The 23173-nt window shown below is 35.7% G+C and overlaps 1 pseudogene; it reads left to right on the top strand.

Annotated features, from left to right (window-relative positions):
* The first annotated feature begins 9575 nt into the window (after nucleotides 1-9575).
* Nucleotides 9576-9675, top strand: LOC122102752 (annotated as a pseudogene).
* The last annotated feature ends 13498 nt before the right edge of the window (nucleotides 9676-23173 follow it).

Here is a 23173-nt window from a genome sequence, read left to right as displayed (position 1 = left end):
GGATTATGAAACAAAACATTTCTCTCTTTCATCATTACCCTCTCCCCATGAGGAAGGGGATGCTTCACTGTATTGAGTTTTGCAGCTGGGGAAGCCAAGGCACAGAGAAGCCAGGGGAACTTCTTATTACTGCAACTTCACAGGAAGTTCGGCATGACTTCACTATGATGCTCCCAAGGACAATGGGTGCTATTCAATCCACTTCTTGTGGTAGGTAGTCCACTTCTTGTCAGTTGTGTGGCTTGAAGCCTAGGCATGGGCGCTCTTCCTGAGCTCCTCAGAAAAAGGCTAGTGCTCTACCACTTGAGCCAACAGCACCACTTCTGGTTTTCTGGTGGTTCTTTGGAAATAAGAGTCTCATAGACGTTCCTGCCGGGGCTGGATATGAACCATGATCCTCATATATCAACCTCCTGTGTAGTTAGGATTAGAGTTCTGAGCCACCGGCACCCAACTTAATTGTAATTCTGACTTTTCTCTCTCTCTTTCACAAGACCTGGTTGAATGGGTGCTGGAGAAGGGGGCATAGCATCACCATGTGGCTGGAATCCAAGGTGACCATCTCATCCTGGAGGTGGGTTGTGGGTCAAGAGCTATTTCGCTCAGACTTGAAACAGCTCCCTGAGGTAAGCCCCACTGTGCCCTGGCTAGACCGTGAAATACATTGTCCATCCAGCCTACTGGACTTATTGTATTGTATTCCTTTGTACATCATTTTCTAGCACCTGGCTAAACTTATGATACATAGTTATGGAATGAAAATGTAATGTTTTCTTAAGAAAGTCATTTAGGGTTCTGGGAATGTGGCTTCATGGTACAGTGATTGCCTAGAACGCATGAAACCCTGGGTTCAATTCCTCAGTAACACATAAAAAAGAAAAACACTGGAAGGAATGCTGTGCCTCAAGTGGTAGAGTGCTAGCCGTAAGAAAAAAAATAGCTCAGGAATAATTACTTACCCTTGAGTTTAAGCCCCTGGACTGGCAAAAAAAATTATTAAATCGAAAATAAAGAATGCATACTTGAAATATATAATAGCTCCTTCCATACTGACACCTGAAAATAGTCCCTAATTCATGTACTATATTTATGTTAGGATACTGTGTTGAAAAAAGTTTTGTTCATTAAGTCACAGCAATTAATGACAGGAATGTGCTTAGATGTCGGCTGAAGATTAATTCTGGAAATTCAGGATTCCAGGATTTTGTGTCATCACTGCTAATCACAAAGGGAAAAGTAGTCTAAGTGTGATTTTGAAATCTTTTTGGTCAGTTTTGGCACCAAAAAGGCAGAGGCTAATTAATAGTTGTGAAAGAAAATAAGGAATAACTCCAGATGGAAGGAATAAACGATAGTAAAAAATGCATACCAGAAACTGGTCTAGAGAACCATTTTTGGTAATTGAAGAACTAGTTGTCAACTAGGCTTTTCCTCATTGCCTTTAGCATTCTAAATCTCTTAGGCTAGTTCTTAATCTCTGTGTGGTAAATGTATCTCCTTCTATGCTGTTCTTTCACACCTTATCTCCTTTGTTTTCTAAAAATCTCAGTCTTTCTATATTTCTCTATGAACATTTCCTGATCATAAATACACCTATACAGATGTCACAAGATGCTAATGTAAGGGTCCCATAGCTCATGACTCATTAATGTAACAAAATGGAAAAGGAGGACATATTTACTGCTACCTCAATTTTTCTGAAAAGCTGCAATGTCATCATTTGGTTAAAATTTCCATTCTTTGTGTACACAGTGTCATTCAGTTCACATAAATACAAATATGAAATGGGTGCTGGTGGATTACACCTGTAATCATAGTTACTCAGGAGGTTGAGAACAGAGGATTGTGGTTCAAACCCAGCCTTGCCAGGAAAGTCCATGAGACCCTAATCTTCAATTAACCACCAAAAAATCGCAAGTGGTGCTGTAGCTAAAGTGGTAGTGCGCTCAACTTGAACTGAAGACCTGAGGGACAGTGCCCAGGATCAGAGCTCAAACCCCACAACCAACAGAAAACTGAAATATGACTTTAAGTTTCCCCAAAAGGAATGACAAAATAAATAATCTTCCCAAGAAAACAAAATTAATTCCAAAATGATTCAGTGCACCTACTTTTGCAGAGTTATGTTATGGATTCTTTGTGGACATATTCTCTAAAACCAAATCGTTTAACTAGGGTTACAGGTGGACCCATTGCAACAATGAGATGTACAAGTCGTTATGTCGAAAAACGAACTTTACAACTTTGGTGTGGGAGGAGAATGGGGTGGGGGAGAGGGGGAGTATGGGAAGGGATGGGAAGGGAAGGGAAGGGGAAACAAAGAAGAGGCAACAATGCTTAATAAGAAATGTACTCGTTATTTTGCCTGAGTAATTGTAACTCCTATGTACGGTATTCTCACAATAAAAGAAAAAGAAAAAAATGTCAAATATTAGCTTTACAATAAACTTCATCTAATATTTCTTGTTGGAAAAGAGACATCTATACAATTGATGTCACTTGGCTTTCTTACTATCTTAGTTCGAAGCCAACCCTGGCAGGAGAGTCTGTCAAAATCTTATCTGTAATTACACAGCAAAAAAGCCACAAGTGGAGTTTTGGTTCAAGCAGTAGAGTACTAGCTTTGGGGCAGGTGTGCAGGAAAGAAAAATGTTCAGGGACAGGATCCAGCCTATGAGTTCAAGCCCCATAACCAACACAAACTAAAATAACAAGCAAAAAAACCCCAGATATTTCATTGGGACCCTCTTTAAAGGAGTACTGGTCTGAAAAGAGGCTATTTGCTGATGATACTCACTGGATGCTTTTTTGGAATCCGTATTGCTCTGGAGAATTTAGGACCAAACAAAAAGAATTGATAACTGACTCCTGCAACAAGAGAATCATCTCAGGGGTGAAATATCCATCCATAAGACACTTTAAAACCTCCATGTCTTTATTTTTTTGCAGTAGGATGTTTTTTTATTGGCGGGGGGGGGGGGGGGAACAGTTGTGGTCCTGAACTCTAGGCCTGGGCGCTGTCCCTCAGCTCTTCAACTCTACAATTTGTGCTACAGCACCACTTCTGGCTTACTTTTTGCTTATGTGTTGCTGAGGAATTGAACCTGGGCCTCATGCATGCAAGGCAAGCGCTTTACCACTGAGCCACCTTCCCAGTCCCTGCAGTAGAACATATTTAAATCAACGTTATTTCCTTTTGTTCTATGCTAGCCTTCAAATGACACATTATTTCTCTTTGTAATACTCTCAACTAGAAGTTTACAGAAAAGTTATATATGAGTAAAAACACACACGAAAAAGTCAGGGACAGAGTTCCCTTCAAGCCTTGGGTTTTTTTCTTGTACAGTCAAAAGGAAAGCACAAGTTAACTTGAACTTTGTCAATCCTCTATGTTCCATTCCTCTCCTGGGATCAGTTTCCACATCCAGTAACAGTTACTTTCAGGAACAATCTATGGTGCTACCTGAGGTATAATGAATGTTTTCTTGCTTCACCGAAATAACACAAGGACACCCTGACCTGAGGTAACAGGTGTTTCAGAGACAACTTAGTTAAGAGAAAATATGAAATTATATTGCTTATAAATACATTATCCATGAGTATATTGAGTTCAAACTTTTGAAATTCTCTATAAATTAAGGCGAATTTTAAATGGGAAGAAGTTTCTCAGATCATTTTTTTTTGAGTGTATGTGCTGCACATTATTTTCCAAGTGTACATGAGTTAACAGTAAGGAAACAATAGCAATAATAGGAGAAAGAAATTTTGTGTTTAAGTGTAAGGGTTCAATACACTATAGAAGATTCTACAAATAAGACACCATTGAAACAATAAAGCCAAGTCCAGTATGTAGATTTATGAGAGTGATACAGAGAAAGCATTACTCCTACATAGAACACGAAGTATGAGGCCACTCCCCTTCTAAATCACGCTTGCTCATCATGCAACGTTGTAGAGAGTAGAATGGAAGCATAATTAAGTTTCCAATGCAAATCAGATATAAGAGCATGAACTTAACTGGAAAAAAAATCCATCCTGAGAGAGCAGGGATTATACTAATCATGAACTGTTGGATAAGACCACATTTTTTTTCTTTCCTTTACTTATATATTTTATTTTTGGTGGTGGTCTTGGCACTTGAACTCTGGGCCTGGGAGCTGTCCCTCTGGTATTCAGCTCAAGGCTAATGCTCTATCACTTGAGCCACAGTGCCACTTTCAGTTTTCTTGTAGTTAATTGGAAAAAGAGTCTCTGGGACTTTCCTGCCCGAGCTGGTTTGAAAACTATCCGAAGATCTCACCACCACCCAGCTTAAGATCACATTTCTCACAGTGTACACTCAGCATATGTAATGTGCATGTTCATCTATCTTTATATGAATTCTTGAGTTAAAAATCTATGCTACAGCTTAGCCTTTACACTCACAAAATGTTTGTAAATTGTTATTACTGGAGAAATAAAACTTAAGAATGTAAAGAAGTCTGGGAAGTTCAGTTTTCATCCAGCCTGAGCAGAACAGTCTTTGAGAAACTATCTATAATTAACCAGCCAAAAGTTGGATTGGAAGAATTGTTCAAGTATTGGAATACCAGTCATGAGCAAGATTACTGAATAAGAGCTTGAGGCTTTTGCATACATACATACAGACATACACATACATAGAGGCACTTATATTTGCACACACAAATACACAAATGAAGCAAATATCAGAATATGTAGAAAAGTTAGAAAACAATAGAAAATATGTCCTGTGTAAGACTAGAATCAAGTGATAATTTTTAATGTTAGAAAGTCCTCAAGTGAACGTTCTTCAAAACGTTTAAAACTGTTACATAGATAGGGACCAGAGATAGTAAGAGAGTCAAGTAATCATTATTAAAGGGATCGAATCCATGGCTGTCTGTTTAATTGGTCATTCCTTAACAGAACAAAGGTGGGTTAAGTTGTTAAGGGGAGGGGGACCCAGAGACATTCTTTTCATTCCAAGAACTGGGCTGGTTGGACCCAAGGATTTTTTTTTCTATAATCCCTAAAACAAAAACAAAACCTGTAAAGAAGCTGTCCCAGCTCGAGTCTCCTCTCAGAACCTAGTTCAATGGGCTTTGAACTGTAATCTTCCAACCTTAGCATCCTCATTATGTATGATAGTTTAAAAAGTATAAATATAAATAATATTTGCAAGAATACCAGTAGAGGAAAAATGATGCAACACAGTTAATTGCGGTGTTATTTCCAGAACACGGAAGGCATCACATTAGCAGAGGTGCAGTGTATTTTCACAATGGAGATTAGCTATTCTTGATGTTAATTAAGGGAAATTTGAGGTGCACCCTAAAAGTTGGAAACTGTTGGTCTAGGATGACTTTATGGCGTAAATCTTGTGATTGATGGTCATAGAAATAATAGCTTAATCTGAGAAACAACTGCTACTCTTGAAGAATTAATTATAACATGCTTCATAGTTTTATCCTATACCAGAATGTGGCTTTTTTCTGTTCACTTCTCAGTCTGTAACACCCCATTGGAAAATGCATCTATTGCAGAATTACATAACATGCAAACAGGTATATTTTGAATCTCTCAGGTACAGAATGTTCAGAATTTGAAAATGAGTAGTTATTAATCATAGGAATTTTGAAGAACACATACATTCTGTCCTCTTGACAACTTATTTACTTTTAAAAGTTATGGGTTTCCATAGAATTAAACTGTTTTCTGTTTTAGTATAAGAAAGTACTGAATTTATTCTATTTTCAAAATATTGGCATGTATATTGTGAAAAAATTGTCTAGTTGGATATCATTGAAGTTGATCAACCTCTGATAAAGAAGAGGTAAATAATTCAAATTAGATGCCAAATAATACCGATTTTTAAAATTTACTACATAAAGAATAATATTTACAATACCAAAACAGTGAAATTTTATTTCATCAGCTTATATTTTAAATTTAATTTTAATGTGAAAATGAAGTGCAGTGGGGTTACAGCCATTGTAAGGTAGTGAATATATAAATTTTCAAACTTGTTATCCCCTCCTTAATCTTTCTCACAATTTTTCCTTCATCCCAATATCCCTCACAAGTTGTAATGTACATTTCCAACTTATTGTCTTGTGAGTATTGCTATTGCATTGGTTTGCCCTTTGTCCTTTGTCTCGCCATTTTGTTGTTCCTGTTCCCTTCCCTAATTAATGTAAATGTATACACAATACACAGGGCACCAAAATCAAACACCCCAGGGGATAAACCATAGGGGATAATCTCAAAGAAAATAGAAATCACATTGTACATCAAAAACAACAACCGCAAATAAATATCTCTCCATATCTTGGAGTTCATGTTGCTCAGCATCAGCTTATATGGTCATATATACGCATAACAAAGCCACTAAAAAATAATAGTTTCATGGACACTATATCATGCAAACATATGTTAACTGTTTTTGATGGTAAAGGTGGAATTAGGATTGTTAAATTCGCGATTCTCATAAAGGAATTTCAAAAGAGTTTTAAATTTAATGACAGGTAAATTTTAATTGTTCAAACTTTTTAACAACTTAGCCTATCAAGAAAATTTAAAATTGCCTGGGAAAATAGGCTTTCATGCAAAGAAATCCATGGAGACTTAGCTGAGAGGGAGCAATGTGGGCGAATATGGCTCATTTTCACACTAAACAAACAAACCTCACAAACCTTGCAGTAAATCCTTTAGGTTCCCTTGAGAATTTTCCTTACCTAGGAAATGTACTCTCACTGTGTGAAACAAGGTTGCAGTGGAATTTAAATTCAAAGTTCTTAAAAAAAAAAGACATCAAAATTTGTGAATTGACATTTAATTACCAAACATAATTCTCTGAAAAAGAAGGAAAGATATAATTCAAAATGACTTGATTTTATTAAAAGTATGAGAAAAGAGTAGTGAAGAGAGATGAGAGAAACCATAGAGGACTGTTTTCTCTCCAGTGGTGTAATGGGTTCCTGATATTGTTTCTTCCATTCTATTTTCACAAGCTATCAAGTGTGGCTGAGGACTGGAGTAACCAGTTCAGACAAACAATACACACAGAAGAAAATATTTCCAGTACATGTAGATGATTTATAACCTTTAACAATCTATTTATATCTGTTCAAAATTCTCCCCCACCACAAACTGTATTCTTTGAACATCTTTGTTTGCTTTTCCAAAGACTGCCTTTCATTAACTGCTTAAAATTTTGTGAGATCATATACACAGACTTTAGAGATTGCTGTTTGGTGGTGACTTTTGTGTGTTTTTGTTTGTAGTTGTGTTTTTAACTGAATTTCAAAAGGTTGTGCAAGTGTGTTACAATTAAATATGTCTATCTAATTTTCAAATGCTCCTGGATCAGAGTCACTCCTTCTATCAGTCTGAACCAACCCTTTCTCCAAGATTTATTTCAGATTTACCACTTCCATTATTACTTGTGTGCATTGAGTATTCTAGCTGTACTTGCCTCTTTTCCATTTTTCATTCATTTTATGTCTTTACTATTATTTCTTTCTGGTTTCAACTTCCTGATAGTCATTCTGTTAAACTGTCTGTTAATAATTTGAAAGGTTTATATACTTTCTATGGAGTTTCAATCCTGCATACACTTGAACTGCAATAACAATTTGCAAGACTGGAGACGTGAAGAACCTAGACCTGATTTTATTCTCATCTTTTTGGAAGATTAATCTTTAGTCAACAAGGAAGTTTAAAAATCGCTTAGAAATTATAGCTAACTACCAGTTTTTATAAATGGCTTTGTACAATGGTGTGTGATTATTTTATTTTACATGGGATGATATTTTCTACTAGCTATAAGTTTTGGAAAAAGAAGAAAACTAATATTTACTACTGTAGAGGAATATGATAGAAATAGAAGACAGATTTTATGTTTGTCACATCTATGATGAGTACCCATATGCAAAACTTAAAGTCATATTCCTTGCTATGTTAGACAGATAGGGAAAACATATGATAAGGCAACACATGATAAGGCAACTATTAGTGACTTTAAACTTTACCTTCTTATGTGATGAAATTTACTTTATTAGCTAATATTTGGGTTTGAATCATGGAAGGCTGATCTATTTAACAGATTTCTGGAAGGCACCTACTGAACAACGCAAATGGTGGGAGATACTATTTCTACACTTTAATGAATGATTGAACTTACTTGGCATTTATGCTTGGTAAATAAATCATCTCTATGGTAACTTGATTCCTACACTTGAAAAACTTTTAATGTCATTATTATCTACTTGTCAAGTGTTATTTTGGTGAATAAGATTTTTAAAATTTATTTGAAAAGGAATATACCTTCAGAATATTAAATGTAGGCTATCATTGGTTTGAGAATGATAACATTTTTATACTACAGAACTAAGTTTTACTGAAGTACCAGTGTTTTGAAGCACTAAGGATCTTCTCAATTAATGGTTTTCTAAATTATATTTGACTTCTAAGTCAAGTTTTCCTAGCCTTGGTAGAACAATTATGGATCTATCATTCCAGGAATTATTTTTGGCCTACTTATGCTGGACTGAAATCTTTCATTTATCATTAGGAGAGGGGTATAAAAATAATTTGTGACATTTGTGATTTTGTTTACTCATATGGGCTGGTCATCTGTAAATTGAAAGTTTGAACTACAGTACTTTCTCTCATATTTTGTGATCTCATCTTTCATTTTAAGTTGCCTTACATTTCACAATTGCTTACTACTAATTCCTACAAGGAATTGGGGCGCTGAAATATTATTGGAAATTAGAAATTGAGATGGGTCTTCAATTACTTTTCGTTAGCATGTTGCATGGGCCAAGGTCAGAAGTCTTGACCTTGCTTTCTGATGATGCAGATAACTGGGACCTTGTATCCTCAGACCCGTGGATACATCCTGGTTGGATGGTAGACAGACCAGGATATTATGTAAACATGCATATGAACAATTTTTTCATCTTCTTGGCTTTAGCTACTTTTGAAATGATAGGTATAATAAACAATTATATTTTGATAAAATACCTTCTATTCTGAACAATTCGGTCTAAACTGGGAATCTCTCTCTGAACCCTTGTAACTAAGATTAGTTTTGTTCCAGTAAGACAATCTATGCTGTCAGAGTAAATATTCTGGTTGGTTTGTTCCTACATGGAAGAAGGGTAAAGGGTCTGGAAGACATTTGTGCCAGTGAGACTTCGTTGCGAAATTTTAAGCTGCAGAAGTTTAGAAGTAGCTCTTAAGCAAGGCTTACTTTGAATCCATTAGCTCCACAAAGCTAACTCAGTTGATAAGTAAGTACTTGAAAAGCCATCACCTTTGGACTTAGCTATAAAGGCTTCAAAATATGATCAAATTTAAAATGAAAATGACAGTATAGTCATTGACAAAAATTGCAAATGTGAGTAATCCACCAAATAATATAAGTTTTTCCCACTAAACACAGAAATTTAGAGAAATAAGATCAATAGCATTTTAGGAACAATAATGGTTCCTTGTTACAAATAGGCAACCAAGGATATATGCCTGTATAAAGATTGCATCATGAACTACTTAAATTTAGGGGATACTACATGCTTCAGCAGCAGGTCTACCCAAATGACAACAATATAGAGATTAACATGGCACTTGCAGAAGGATGATACAAAAATTCGTGAAATATTCCATATTTTTCATTCTTCAAATGCAAGAAATGAAAAACAGTTATTAAAGAGTTGATTACAAAAATACAAGTGTAACAATACATGTAATTCATAGAATTAAAGGTTAGTTTGACATCAGTGTATTAAATCTTCACTTTAGAAAGGCCCTTACATAGCATAACCTTTACAAAACTTGAAATTAGATAACATTGTCATCTTCACCCAAAGAAATAAAATACTATAAGGACCTAGGAAAAAAGGAATCTTAACTTTTTCTATATGAAATGTAATCTGAAAGGACACATTTATTAATGAACCTATATATTATAAAAATATAGACTTTAAAGTATTATATCTAGAAGATAATGAAATAGATTATGGACTTTATACAAACCTAGGTATACTTTTTTTCAGGCAAGCACCAGGAATAACTTTAGTTTCTATACTATTCATTTCAACAGATAAGTTAAAATTAAAAAAAAAAACACAAACTCTGCAGAAATCATTATAGATGCATAAAACAACTCTTGAATACATTTTGACAACAAAGTGAGGCAATTCACGTGGAAGAATACCATGGAATCGATGAATTTTTAAATTAAGATATTGCTGTTGCTTTTTATTATGAAAATATTTTGTATGGACACAAAGGATGGAATGGCACTTTTGAAATTTAAGAAACTTAACCAAACCATTACTACGTAGGAGAATAATTTGTACAGCCTTCTACAACTTCAAAGAGGTAGTGATACATACTTATCCTTTTGGCAATATCAAATGCAGTTTCTTCCAAGTTGTTCTTCAGACCCGGTTTGAAATAATGGTTCACCAGAAGGAGATACAGCATATCTGCTATTTCTATTCCCAGCAGCAAGATGCAAGGGGGTCAAGAGGCCTTTAGTTTGCGGATTGGTATCTGCATCATGATGAAGTAAGAAAGAATCCATTCTGGTATTAATCCACATATAAGTACTATGCAGGGGTGCCAAGACATTCACAGTTATTGCATGAATATCTGCCTTGAGCTACCAACTCATGGACAATGTCTACATGTCCACTCTAGGCTTCCCGATGAAGAGGGGTATACGTATCCTCATCCCTGGTATTCATATGAGTGGCCTTTTTGAAAAGTAGTCTCCCCACTGCAGTAAGCCCAAGGAAGAAATTTGCATGCATTCTTCTTCATTATTTTCTTGCAATTGCTACCATTCCTCACGTTTGCATCTTGTTCCTTGACTTCATCATAATTGCCTAGCTAGAGACTTTGAGTACCAGTGGGAATGAGTTGTCCATGTATTTCCCCAATAGTTCACGTTGGTTGAACTGGTCAGAAAAATCTGGTGAATTTTCTGCATGTTTTTTCACCATGATTTATTTTCTCTTTCTTCATTTTTACCATTTTAAATTATTCTAACTGGAGAGTAGGGAATTGATAGAGAGCAGAGGAAAGACTTTCCTCTGTATTCAAATGCACAGACTGAAAATGAGGACCAGTGGTGTCTTCATATGTAGCTTATTCTAGGAATGAGAAAATAGGAATCAATGCCTTCTACGTAAATGATTTGGGAAATACAATGATATACGGTAAGAGAACTTACTATTCAATATATGAGCTTTAAGAGCTTTCTAATATATCCATTATTTATTGGTACTCAACATTAGAAAAAAAATGTATAAAGCAGTAGTGAAATAGAAGTCCTTTGCATGACTACTTAAATACCATGTTTTTTTTTATTGTGAAAATACTGTACAGAGGGTTTACAATTACATGGGCAATATAGTGAGTACATTTCTTATCAAGCATTGTAGCCTCCTCCTTTGTTTACCTTTCCCATCCCTTTCCAGCCTCCCCTACTCCACCCACCCAATCCTCCCCCCCCCCCCCCACACACAAAAGTTGTAAAGTTCGTTTCAAGGTGACAACGTGAACTTCCCATTGTGGCAACGGGTCCACTTGTATCCTTATTTAAACGACTTGTTTTTCCCCTCCCTCTCCACAAATTATGCCGACATCAAATACAGTGAAAGCAGGGGTTATACTATGGGGGAGGGACATACAAAGCAACAAAGAAATAATATTATAAATAAGTTAGAAACAAATGCATGAAAGAAAAAAAAACATTTAAATACATATCTTAGGGTTCATTTTCCTAACTTCGCTTTATCTGACCTATTCTGCCTGACTCATATATATACTAGATATTGCAAATAAGGGAAACCATGGGACCTATGTTTCTTTGGGCTTGGATTACTTCACTCAATATAATTTTTCCAAGTCTTTCCATTTCCTAACAAATGAGGCAATGTCATTATTTCTGATGGAATAATAGAATTCCATTGTTTATATATAACACATTTTCTTGATCCATTCATCTATTGAGGGGCATCTTGGTTGGTTCCATAATTTAGCTATGGTAAATAATGCTGCAATAAACATAGTTGTGCTGGTAGCTTTAGTGTGGTCTTGTTTGAAAACATTTGGGTAAATGCCAAAAGTGTGATTGCTGGGTCATAGGGGAGCTCTATGTGAAGTCTTTTGAGGAACCTCCATACTGCTTTCCAAAGTGGTTGAACAAGTTTACATTCACAACTACAATGAAGTAAGGTTCCCTTCTGTCCACATCCCCTCCAGCATCTGTTGTTGTTAGAGTTCTTGATTTTTGCCATTCTAACTGGTGTGAGGAGGTATCTCAATGGTGTTTTGATTTGCATTTCTTTTATGGCTATGGATGTTGAGTATTTCTTCATGTGTCTATTGGCCATCCTTCTTTCTTCTTCAGATAAGTTTCTCTTCAAGTCTTTAGCCCACTTATTTATTGGGCAGTTGTTTCTTTGAGGATTTGCTGTTGGGGGATTTAATTTTTTGAGTTCCACATATATTTTAGATATGAGAACCTTGTCTGTTGTATAGCTACTGAAGATCTTCTCCCAATCCGTAGGCTTTCTATTCATCTTGCTAGCTATTTCCTTTGCCATGCAGAGGCTCTGCAACTTCATGCAATCCCATTTGTTCAATCTTTCTTTGATTTCTTGTGTTTCTGGGTCTCTATTAAGAAAATGTCCGCTTGCGCCAAAGAGACCTAGGTTTTCTACTATTCAGTCCTGTAATGTTTTCAGAGAGTCTGCTTTGACTCCAAGGTCTTTGATCCATTTGGAGTTCATTCTGGTGCAGGGTGATAGATTAGGATCTAAATTTAGTTTTCTACAAGTAGTTAACCAATTTTGCCAGCACCATTTACTGAAGAGGCTGTCTTTCTTCCATTCTAATTTTTTACCTCCCTTTTGAAAGATTAGATGGCTATAGGTCTGTACATTCATTTCTGAGTTTTCAATTCTATTCCATTGGCCTTGAGGTCTGTTCTTGTGCCAGTACCAAGCTGTTTTGATTACTATGGATTTAGAGTAGAGTTTGAAATTTGGTATTGATATTCCTCCAGCACTGTTCCTTCTGTTGCGGATTGTTTTTGCTATTCGGGGTCTTTTATTGTTCCATATGAATTTTTGGATTGCCTCTTCTATTTCATTGAAGAATGAGGTTGGAATTTTGATAGGTATCGCGTTGAATTTGTAGATAGCCTTGGGAATTATTGCCATTTTCACGATGTTAATCTTTCCAATCCAGGAGCATGGGAGTTTTTGCCATTTTCTAAGTTCTGTTTTGATTTCCTTTTTTGAGGTTTTAAAGTTTTCTTCATAGAGGTACTTCACTTCTTTGGTTAAGTTAATTCCTAGGTGTTTTATTTTTTCTGGGGCTATGACAAATGGAGTTGCTTTCCTAATTTCAGCAACGCTTTTCTCATTGTTGGCATACAGAAAAGCCATTGATTTTCAGGGGTTAATTTTATACCCTGCTACTTTGCCAAAGTTTTGAATCAGCTTGAGTAATTTGGGAATGGAGTCTGTGGGATTTTTTAAATACAAGATCATATCATCTGCAAAGAGGGAGAGGCTTACTTCTTCTTTCCCAATTTGGATCCCCTTTATGTCTGCAACTTTTCTTATTTCTGTAGCTAGATATTCTAATACTAGTTTGAAGAGAAGTGGAGAGAGTGGACATCCTTGTCTTGTTCCTGAGTTAAGAGGAAATGGCTTCAGTTTTTCACCATTAAGTATAATTCTGGCTGTAGGTTTCTCATATACAGCCTTTATTGTATTGAGGAATGTTCCATGGATTCCTAATTTTTCCTAAACCTTCATCTTAAAGGGGTGTTGGATCTTGTTGAATGCTTTTTCTGCATCTATTGAGATAACCATGTGGTTCATATTCTTGCTCCTGTTGATGTGGTGAATAATATTAATTGATTTGCGTATATTGAACAAGCTTTGAATTGAATCCTGTTTGAACATGGTGTATGATTTTTTTGGATGAATTGTTGAAGTCGATTGGCCAAAATTTTGTTGAGAAATTTTGCATCAATGTTCATCAAAGAAATGGGTCTATATTTCTCTTTCTTTGCTTAGTCCCTGCCTGGTTTGGGGATGAGGGATATGATGGCTTCATAGAATGTGTTCGGTAGTGAACTTTCTCTTTCAATTTCATTGAAGTGTTGGAGGAGTATTGGTGTGAGCTCTGCTTTGAAGGCCTTGTAGAATTCTGCTGTAAAACCATCTGGCCCTGCACTTTTCTTAGCTGGGAGGTTTCTTATTGCTGTTTCTATTTCAATGCTTGATATGAGCCTGTTAACATGGTATAACTCATCTTGGTTTAGTTTTCGCATGTCAATATTTGCTAGGAAAAGGTCCATTTCTGTCAAGTTCCCAAACTTATTATCATAAAGATTTGAGAAGTATTCACTTATCTTGGTTGTTTTTGTGGTGATGTTTCCATTCTCATATCTGAGTTAATTTATTTGGGTGGGTTCTCTTCTTTTTCTGATAAGATTTGCTAAAAGTCTGTCAATTTTGTTAATTTGTTCGAAGAAACAACTCTTAGATTTGTTGATTCTTTCTAAAGTATTTTTGAATTCTAATTCATTTAATTCTAATTTAATTTTAATTATTTCTTTTTGTCTACTGGATTGGGGTTTATCTTGATGCTCTTTTTCAAGGAGGTTCAGATGTCTCAATAAATTGTTGGTTTCAGATCTCTCCAAATTGTTGATGTAGGAACTCAGAGCTATAAACTTGCCTCTGAGTACTGCCTTAGCTGTGTCCCAGAGGACCTGGTAATATGTGTGCTCATTTTTGTTGAATAGCATGAACATTTGAATTTCTTTTCTAATCTCTTCCTTGACCCAGTCGTGATTCAGCAATGTGTTGTTCAGCCTTCATTTGTTACCGGATTTTCTTTGGTGGCTTTTGGTGTTGCGTTCTAATTTTATTCCCTTGTGGTCAGAGAGAATGCAAGGTATCACTTCAATGTTTCTGAATTTGGACAAGTTTGCTTTCTGGCCTTAAATGTGGTCTATTTTAGAAAATGTTCCATGTGCTGCTGAGAAAAATGTGTATTTTTATGATGCTGAGTGAAATATTCGGTAGAGATCTGTTAAATCTAGTTGATCTATGCAGTTATTTAGATCTGCGGTTTCTTTGTTGAGTTTTTGCCGAGTTGATCTATCTATTGGGGAGAGTTGTGTGTTAAAATCCCCAACAATTAATGTCTTTGGATCAATGTGGGATTTGAGGGAAACTAGTGTTTCTTGGATAAATTTGGGTACTTCATTGTTTGGCGAATAGATATTTAGAATTGTAATATCCTCCTGAAGGAGAAATCCTTTAATTAGCATGTAGAGACCTTCTTTATCTCTTCTCACAAATTTTAATTTGAAGTCTATTTTATCTGATATTAGGATTTCAACTCCTGCCTGTTTATAGGGCTCGTTTGCTTGGTAGATTTTGTTCCAGCCTTTAATATTGAAAATGTGTTTGTTTTTACGGGCAGGAGGTGACTCCTGAAGGCAGGAGATAGAAGGATCTTTTTTTTTAATCCAAGGTGACATTAAATGTCGCTTAATTGGAGAGTTAAATCCGTTAATGTTGAGATATAGGACTGAGAGATATTTGGGAGTTCCTGCCATGTTACCCACCTTCTTGCAGGATGAGAAAACTGGTGCTTCCTATAGTTCTTGGATTCTCAGTTTGGGTTCTGTTTATTGGCCTTTATTGTGGTCTTGTTGGTTTTCTATGTGTAGGACATCATTAAGAACCTTTAGTAGGGCTGGCTTGGTGAAGATGTATTGTTTCAATTTTTCTTTGCTATGGGAGTTTTTTATTTGGCCTTAGCTGGGTACAGTATTCTTGGTTGATAGTTGTTTGTTTTTAGGGCATAGCATATATCATTCCAGGCTCTTCTTGCTTTGATTGTCTCTGCTGAGAAATTTGAGTTGATTCTACTTGGTTTCCCTTTATAGGTGATTAATCTTTTCTCCTTGAAAGCTTTAAGGAGCTTTTCCTTGGTCTGAATTGATACTGTGTGGATTATAATGAGACGGTGGGATGTCCTATTCTGATCTGGTCTATTTGGAGTTCTGAATGCTTCTTGTATCTGAATAGGCCTATCTTTTTGCATGTTTGGGAAGTTCTCTGCTAGGATCCTGTTACACAAATTTCCTAGACCATTAACTTCTGTTTCTAGTGCTCCTCTACACCCATTATCCTTAGATTAGGCCTTCTGATGGTGTCTTCCAACTGTTGGATAGATCTATCATATTTCTTGGACTTGTCTTGGATGGTTGTATGTTCTTTTTCTATAATATCTAGGCTGTCTTCAATCCCCGAGATTCAACCTTCTGCATGGTTTAACCTGCTGTCAAGAGTTTCTACTGTGTTTTTTTATTTCTTTTCCTTCTAATTGGTCAGCTTTTTGGCTTCAAATTCTTTGTTGAAGCTTTGTTTTATATCTTGTATGTACTTCTTTACTTCCTTAATTTGGTTTTCAGTGTTTATTCTCAAATCCCTTAATTGATTGTTTATGGTTTCCTTGGACTCCCATTCCTCTGTTGGGTTCCAGTCAGCATTCCTTTTGTGGTCTATCTGACTTTCTTCAGCTCTTTGTTAATGGATCCCATGAATTCCTTTAGTGATCTTTGTGTATTCTCATGCTGCTCTATCAATTCCTGTATTACTCTTTGCTTAGCTTCCTCCCATTCATGCCATTCCTGTAGTTTTCTTTGAGTGTTCTCAGCCTGTTCACGCCATTCCTGCCTTTATCTTTGAGTATTCTCAAGCTGCTCATGCAAATCCTATATCAGGTTTATGAGTAGCTTCCTCACGCTCATGATATTCCTGTATAAACCTTTGGATTGCCTCCTATCTCTCCCTAGCACACTCATACAGAGTCCTTTGTATGTTTTCAATCTTTTCATTTATCATGTTTGCCAGCAATGTTTGTAGAGCTATTTGAGAACTCTCCTCTGGATTATTCATTACCTGTTCTGTCCCCTGATTATCATGAGTGGGAGTTGAGATACCCGAACTTGCCATTTTTCTTGTGTTTTTCCGACTTACTATGCCTATTTGGGATGAAAATAACACCAATTTCCTGCTAGAACACTGTCTTAAGGCAAGCATCAACCAACATCTGTATTTGCACAGTCAATAATCTGAACAATCTAGTTCAACAGATACATCTATTCAACATCAAACAACTATATATTAATGCGCTAAGAACCACAAAGAATTTGGTGAAGCAAAAATTATCAAGTTTTGGAAGAGATGTGGGTAAAAAATAGGAATAGAGTGATGTGGGAAGGCACAGGGAGAGTTAACTAAGTCCTAATCTCAAAGCAGGAAATAGTTTGGATAGGATGAAAACAGAGAGAGAAAAAAAAGAAAACAGAGAAAGGGAACAAAAAGAGACCAGAAAAAATAGAAAAGTAAAAATTAAAAATATTATGCCGTTTCGAAGACAAATTATTCAGAGAAGAATGTGAATATAGTGAGAGAAGGGGAGAGATATAAAGGAGATGTGAAAAATTTAAAAATAAAAATACTTAAAATATTGTATAGGTATAAAGTGGTAGTACTGCTATTAAGGAATGTAAGTCTAAGAGGTTTTGAATTGAGTAAAAAGTTTGTGGATTAAGTGTGTACATCATAGGGGATAAGGTCTAATAATCGATTACGTTTATCTGAGGATGAACAGAACAAAAACTAAGTCACATAAAGAAGAACGAAAGAGAAGAAAAGGTGAAAAGTATAAGAAAGAAAGAAAAAAAAAACATCAGAAGTTCAGTAGAGGTAAACAAAAAACGGAAAAAAAAGAAAGAAAAACGCACACACACATTTTCTCCTAAAATAAAATTCTAAGAGGAAAAAAGTTACTAGAAAACTACTGTTTTTTCAAAAAAGTTAACAATTAAAGATTAAAAAAAATTTTAGAAAAAATTTTTTTTATAAAAGATACAAAAAAAAAAAAAAAACTTTTTTGATTTTTTTTGGGATGGGTGGGAAAAATCCTATATCTCCCTTGTGACCTGAATGAGCCTCTTGTTGGAGTCTCTGGTCTGCTTGTGTTCCTGTGGCTTGGTTGGTTTCTTAAGTCAGTTTGTTTGAACAGGCAGAAAAATGCTCTGCTTTACCCAGGTTTTTGCAATCCTCTTCCCAGGTTAGTTCAATGGGAGGCAGATCTTCTTTGAGTATCACAAAAGAGGGATATGGCTTTTCCCTCAATTTTGGAGATGCTGTGATTAGGCTAGGTTCTGGGTAGAGTTGAGGCTTTTCAGCAAACAGTAGTTTTTCCCGGGGGCTGGTTTGTGAGAAACTTACAGAGCTCAGCCTGGAGCTTTTCTCAGAGTTTCTGTTTACTGATTTTCAATTGATTTTCAAGGCTGCTAAAGGGAGGGTCAGCCTCTGGCTCTGATTACCCAGTGAAGAAAGCCACTCCTGGGGCTGGTGCCCGAGCTGGGTGCTTTTCCCTGGGTGGAGCTGAGTCTGGTAGATCAGTTATGCTCTTGTGACCTGCTAAATGACTCTAGATTTCTTCCAAGGCCTGAGTTGGAGAGTGAGGATGTCAGGCTTCTACTCATGCCTAGTCTTGGCTCCTGGGTGGTCTCTGGTCTGCAAACTGCAGGATGAAGATGTCTGCTCCTTGTCTGCTCTTGCTGGTGTTGAGTAGAATCTGCTATCCCACCCCGTCTGGCTCCTTCGTCCTGTACTCTCTGTGATTCAGGTATGGTGACTGATGCGGCCGCCGCCACTGCTGCTTCCGCGGCAGCGGCAGCTGGGAAGTGCTCAGAGCTTTCTCCTTGCCTGGATTTTCCCTCTCTGGCCTAACTCTCTGTCCTATGAAGGCATTCTTGGTGTGATTCTCTGGCTTAGGACTGTTCACTGGAACTCTAAAACTGCTTCCTATTCGAGAATTGTTTAGCCTCTATCTTCTCCTCCGCCATCTTGCAATTTCTTGTTTTTTTTAAGACACTTGTTTTTCATTAAAAAATAAGCCTGTCTATTGTCTTCTGTTGATTTTGATGATTGAAGATGCTTAATGACAAGTCAAAATGTGTTAGTAGTCCTTTGATATCAATTGTTTCATTTTTTCCTCTTGGAGAATGTAATGATCATAGCAATAGTTCAGAATCACCAATCAACAGTTCAGCATCATGCTTCCAGTGCAAGTGGATCACGAGTAAGTAATCCTTGTTACTATTTTCCACAAAGTTTTGTCACAGATACAATCAGCCTGCATTCTCTAGCTGCTTTCCTTAGCCTGGACCTGTTAATTCATTGTGCAGGAAACGTGTGATTCAACTGATTTCAGTCAGATCTGTTCCTAGATTTATCAAGGATTTAGATTCTTTTTTTTTTTTTAATTAGTTGTGGGGCCTGAACTCTGGGCTCAGGCACCATCCATGAGCTCTTCAAATCAAGGCAAGTGCTCTACCACTTGAAGCACAGCACCACTTCTGGGTGGTTCTGTCTATGTGGTTCTGGCTTGGGAAATGGCAGAGCTTTTGTGCTTTGTGCTGCTGCAATGTTGCTTGCCAATGTGGACAGGGTGAGGCTGAAAAGAGCTGTGTTGTTATGTTTTTATTTATCAGTGTTCCATTCTGTCATTTCAGTGGAACCACCCTTCTGTACATTTTATTTGTCAAATGATAACAATATCATTATCAAAGCATTTACACCATTAAGTTCGATAAAAGAGATCACTTTCAGCTCTTAGTATATGTTAGGTAAGAAGATACACATATAATTAGGTAGTAAGTTATTGCTATAATATGATCAGTACAAAATATGTGTTTGACCTCTTAAATTGGTTAAACTTTTAAGATATACTCATGGAGTGATTTTGACCGACTTGACCAAATAGTTATTACTCACTGGTTATTTCTGTGAAACTTAAGGTGGATATACTCTTTCCGGATTTCTGTTGAAAATAACTTTCTTTGTAAGATCGTATCTATTCACACTAAGATAATAAACTCCATATTTTTTAGGTTTGAATATCCCATCAGATTGACTGAAAATCAGTATTGTGGCTATGCTTGTTAGATATATATTTCAAAAAAAACCAAACAAACAAAAAGCAAGTGTCACCTCCAGATTGCGGATGCATTTGTAGTTGTTTTGTACATACAAATTTTCTTCATTAGTAGATTTTTTGTGGGAGTAACTATCACAACTTTAACAAATAAGGCTTTTTGAATATCTTTTCCAATTTAACATCCCAGAGCAAGTTTTGCAAATTCTGAAAACCCCGTAAATATCAGTATTATTTTAGTTCATTGACTATACAGCTAAAGACATTTCTGAAACAAATATTGTTAAGATCTGAAAATGTAAGTGGGACTATGGGCTTTTTTTTGCATCATTTTATGAAAAGTCAGATTTTTTGAAACTAAAATAAATAGAAGAAAAGAATGTAAGTGAATTGGGTAACATACTTATAAGTATAATTTTGTTTTCTATTAGCACAGTCCTTTGAATGTATATGATGCAGTTAAATTATTTTTTGTGTCACTTTGCTTCAGTTATTTTTAGAATCTTTGTAGTTATAAGAGTGAATTTTTATTATAAATAAAGGTCTTTTATAATGATTAGGATTAATCTTGTGTTTTGTGTTCTACTCCCAAGAAAATGAGTTATTTTCAAGTGTTAATAGTTTATAATTGAATCTTCAGTATCATAAGAAATTTTGAAAAAAATGTGGTAGTATTGATGTCTTTTGTTTGGGGGAAGGGAGTCTGATAGTGGGGCCTGAACTCTGGGTGCTGTCCCTCAGCTCTTCAGCTCAAGGCTAGCGCTCGACCACTTGAGCCACAGCGTCACTTCCGGATTGTTTCTTTTTGCTTGTGTGGTGCTGAGGAAACGAACCCAGGGCCTCATGCATGCAAGGCAAGCGCCTTGTCACTAAGCCACCTTCCCAGCCCTTCACGTCTTTTTAAACCAATTGTATTCAGAAGTTGGAAAGTCTTTAATTCATGCTTTGGTCTTGGTGTCTATGATTTTTAACCTCTCATTCCTAACATTAATGAGAGGTCAGAGTGCATTGTTGGATATAGGAAAGGTAAAATATTTATCTAGGGTCAAAGTTGATTTTTATATCAGTCTTGCTTTAACAGCATTTTAAATAGTACCTTTCTGTCAAAATATTGGGTATAAAAAGCAAGCAAAATACTTCGAATGATAAACAATTTAGTTGAGTTACAATGTGGAAATGATTGGTCCATAAGACATGCAGTCTGTTTCCATCAGGAAATGGGGAGGTCATTCTTTCAGTAAGACTGTGTTAAACAAAGATAGGATCCAGGCAGTGCAGTGTTGAGTGAAGGGATAAAATATGATTTCTATTATTTTGAGCTAGAAATCAAGAATCTTATACTTTAGCAGTTCTTTTCACCAGGGAGGTATGCATTGATTATGAACTTTGAGTTTTCATATTACAATTCCCTATTTTCTAACAATGTTAAAGAGAAATATAATGAGTGTACACAATAATTCTGGGAAATTTTCCTATTATTTGTAGACTAAGTGCTGGTATTTTAGTCATAAAATAGAATGTGGTTTATTGATACAGTGGGAGATGAACCTCAGTCTAACACTTACAATGTGTGCAACGTTGTAGTAGTAATTACAACTCTGAAGACTTCAATATCATCATCTGAGAATTAAAAATGTAAGCAGTTCCACTTTATGCAATTATTGTGAGGATTAAATTAGATACAATAGGTAATGTACTTGGAAAATCAATCAATTAGCATTTGGTACATTCTACCTCTTATTTTACGATGTGATGAATTCTAACATTTTTACGTTGATTTTATATGTGCAATGTGATGTATTAATATTCATTGCATTGATCACTTTTCTGTCACTATGAGGAAAATAAGTGCAAAGAAAATTTCTGAGGAGGTAACTATGTTATTGACTCATGGTTTAAGAGAAAACAGTTTAAGATCAAATGTCTCCATTGTTTTTAATCATATTTTTATCTTAATTAGTTGTAAATGGGAATTTCCATTCAATAAATGACTTTTTTAAGTATAACGGATCTTTATATAACTTTTACCTGCCCTTCCAAACTTCACCACACTTTAATTTTTTCTAGTTTCATATTATTTGCCTTAGATATAATGTCTTCACTCTTACTCCATAACTCTCTTTATTCCTTCCCTTTGACTTCCCCTCACATCTTCCAAGTGATAGTTTCCTGGTATTCATTTTGTTGGATTAAAAGTTCAATTTTATAAGAAAATACACCATTTAAATGCGCCTGTGCAAATAGCATTATTTGGTTACTATTGTTGTGTAAACTTGTATAAAGTTCTAGCTTCCAAATATGAGCTAGAACATGGGTCCTTTTTGTGTCTGGCTCTGACTTTTTTTACTTAACATATTTTTAGATCTATCCATTTCTTTGCAAATAATGTATTAGTCCTCATAATGGATAGGGGCAATCCAATTCTGTATATATGACACACTTTCTCCAACCATCCCTCTGCCAAAGGACATCTTGACTGTTTCCATAACTTGGTTATGGTGAATAGTGCAGTAATGAACATGGTTGTGAAAGTGATTTTGCTGTAACCTTTTAGAAGAATTCATCACTATCTTTCTGGGAGCAATCCTCTAGCCAGTTTTAAAGAATAAGCACATCCCTCCCTTCATATTCATTACAATGTATTGCAAGTCCTCAAAAACACACTACCCCATACAGGTCTCAATAAGCTAAAACCACACTGTGCCCATATTCTTTCAATACATTTTTAATAATTGTACATATAATTTAGTGAGAACCTTCTATGTACTTTCCTAATGTGGGAATGAGAGACATAACAACAGAGTAAAATAAGAAATATGCATTTTAATTAGCTATTAACGTATTTAAAATCTTTTTCAACTCTAACTCACAAACTTGCTTATTATTATTTTAATCTTTACTTGATTACTTCATCTATCACCTAAATTATAACAGGTGAGTTAAATACAAAGGCAAAAAGTGTGGTTTGATTTTGACACTCATGTGTGAGGATCCACAATATGGGCAAATAGGTGGATTGGAATTAATAGCAGTTATCCTTTTTGTTAAAGTAAAGATGGTTTGCCCAAACTGATCCATATTTCATTCAACAAAAAGAAACATGCAACAA

This window comes from Dipodomys spectabilis, unplaced genomic scaffold (assembly GCF_019054845.1).
Source record: "Dipodomys spectabilis isolate Male_0828 unplaced genomic scaffold, ASM1905484v1 ptg000857l, whole genome shotgun sequence".
Classification (NCBI taxonomy): Eukaryota; Metazoa; Chordata; class Mammalia; order Rodentia; family Heteromyidae; genus Dipodomys; species Dipodomys spectabilis.
The sequence above is the reverse complement of the archived record's forward strand: the minus strand, read 5'-3'. Positions and strand labels throughout refer to the sequence as shown.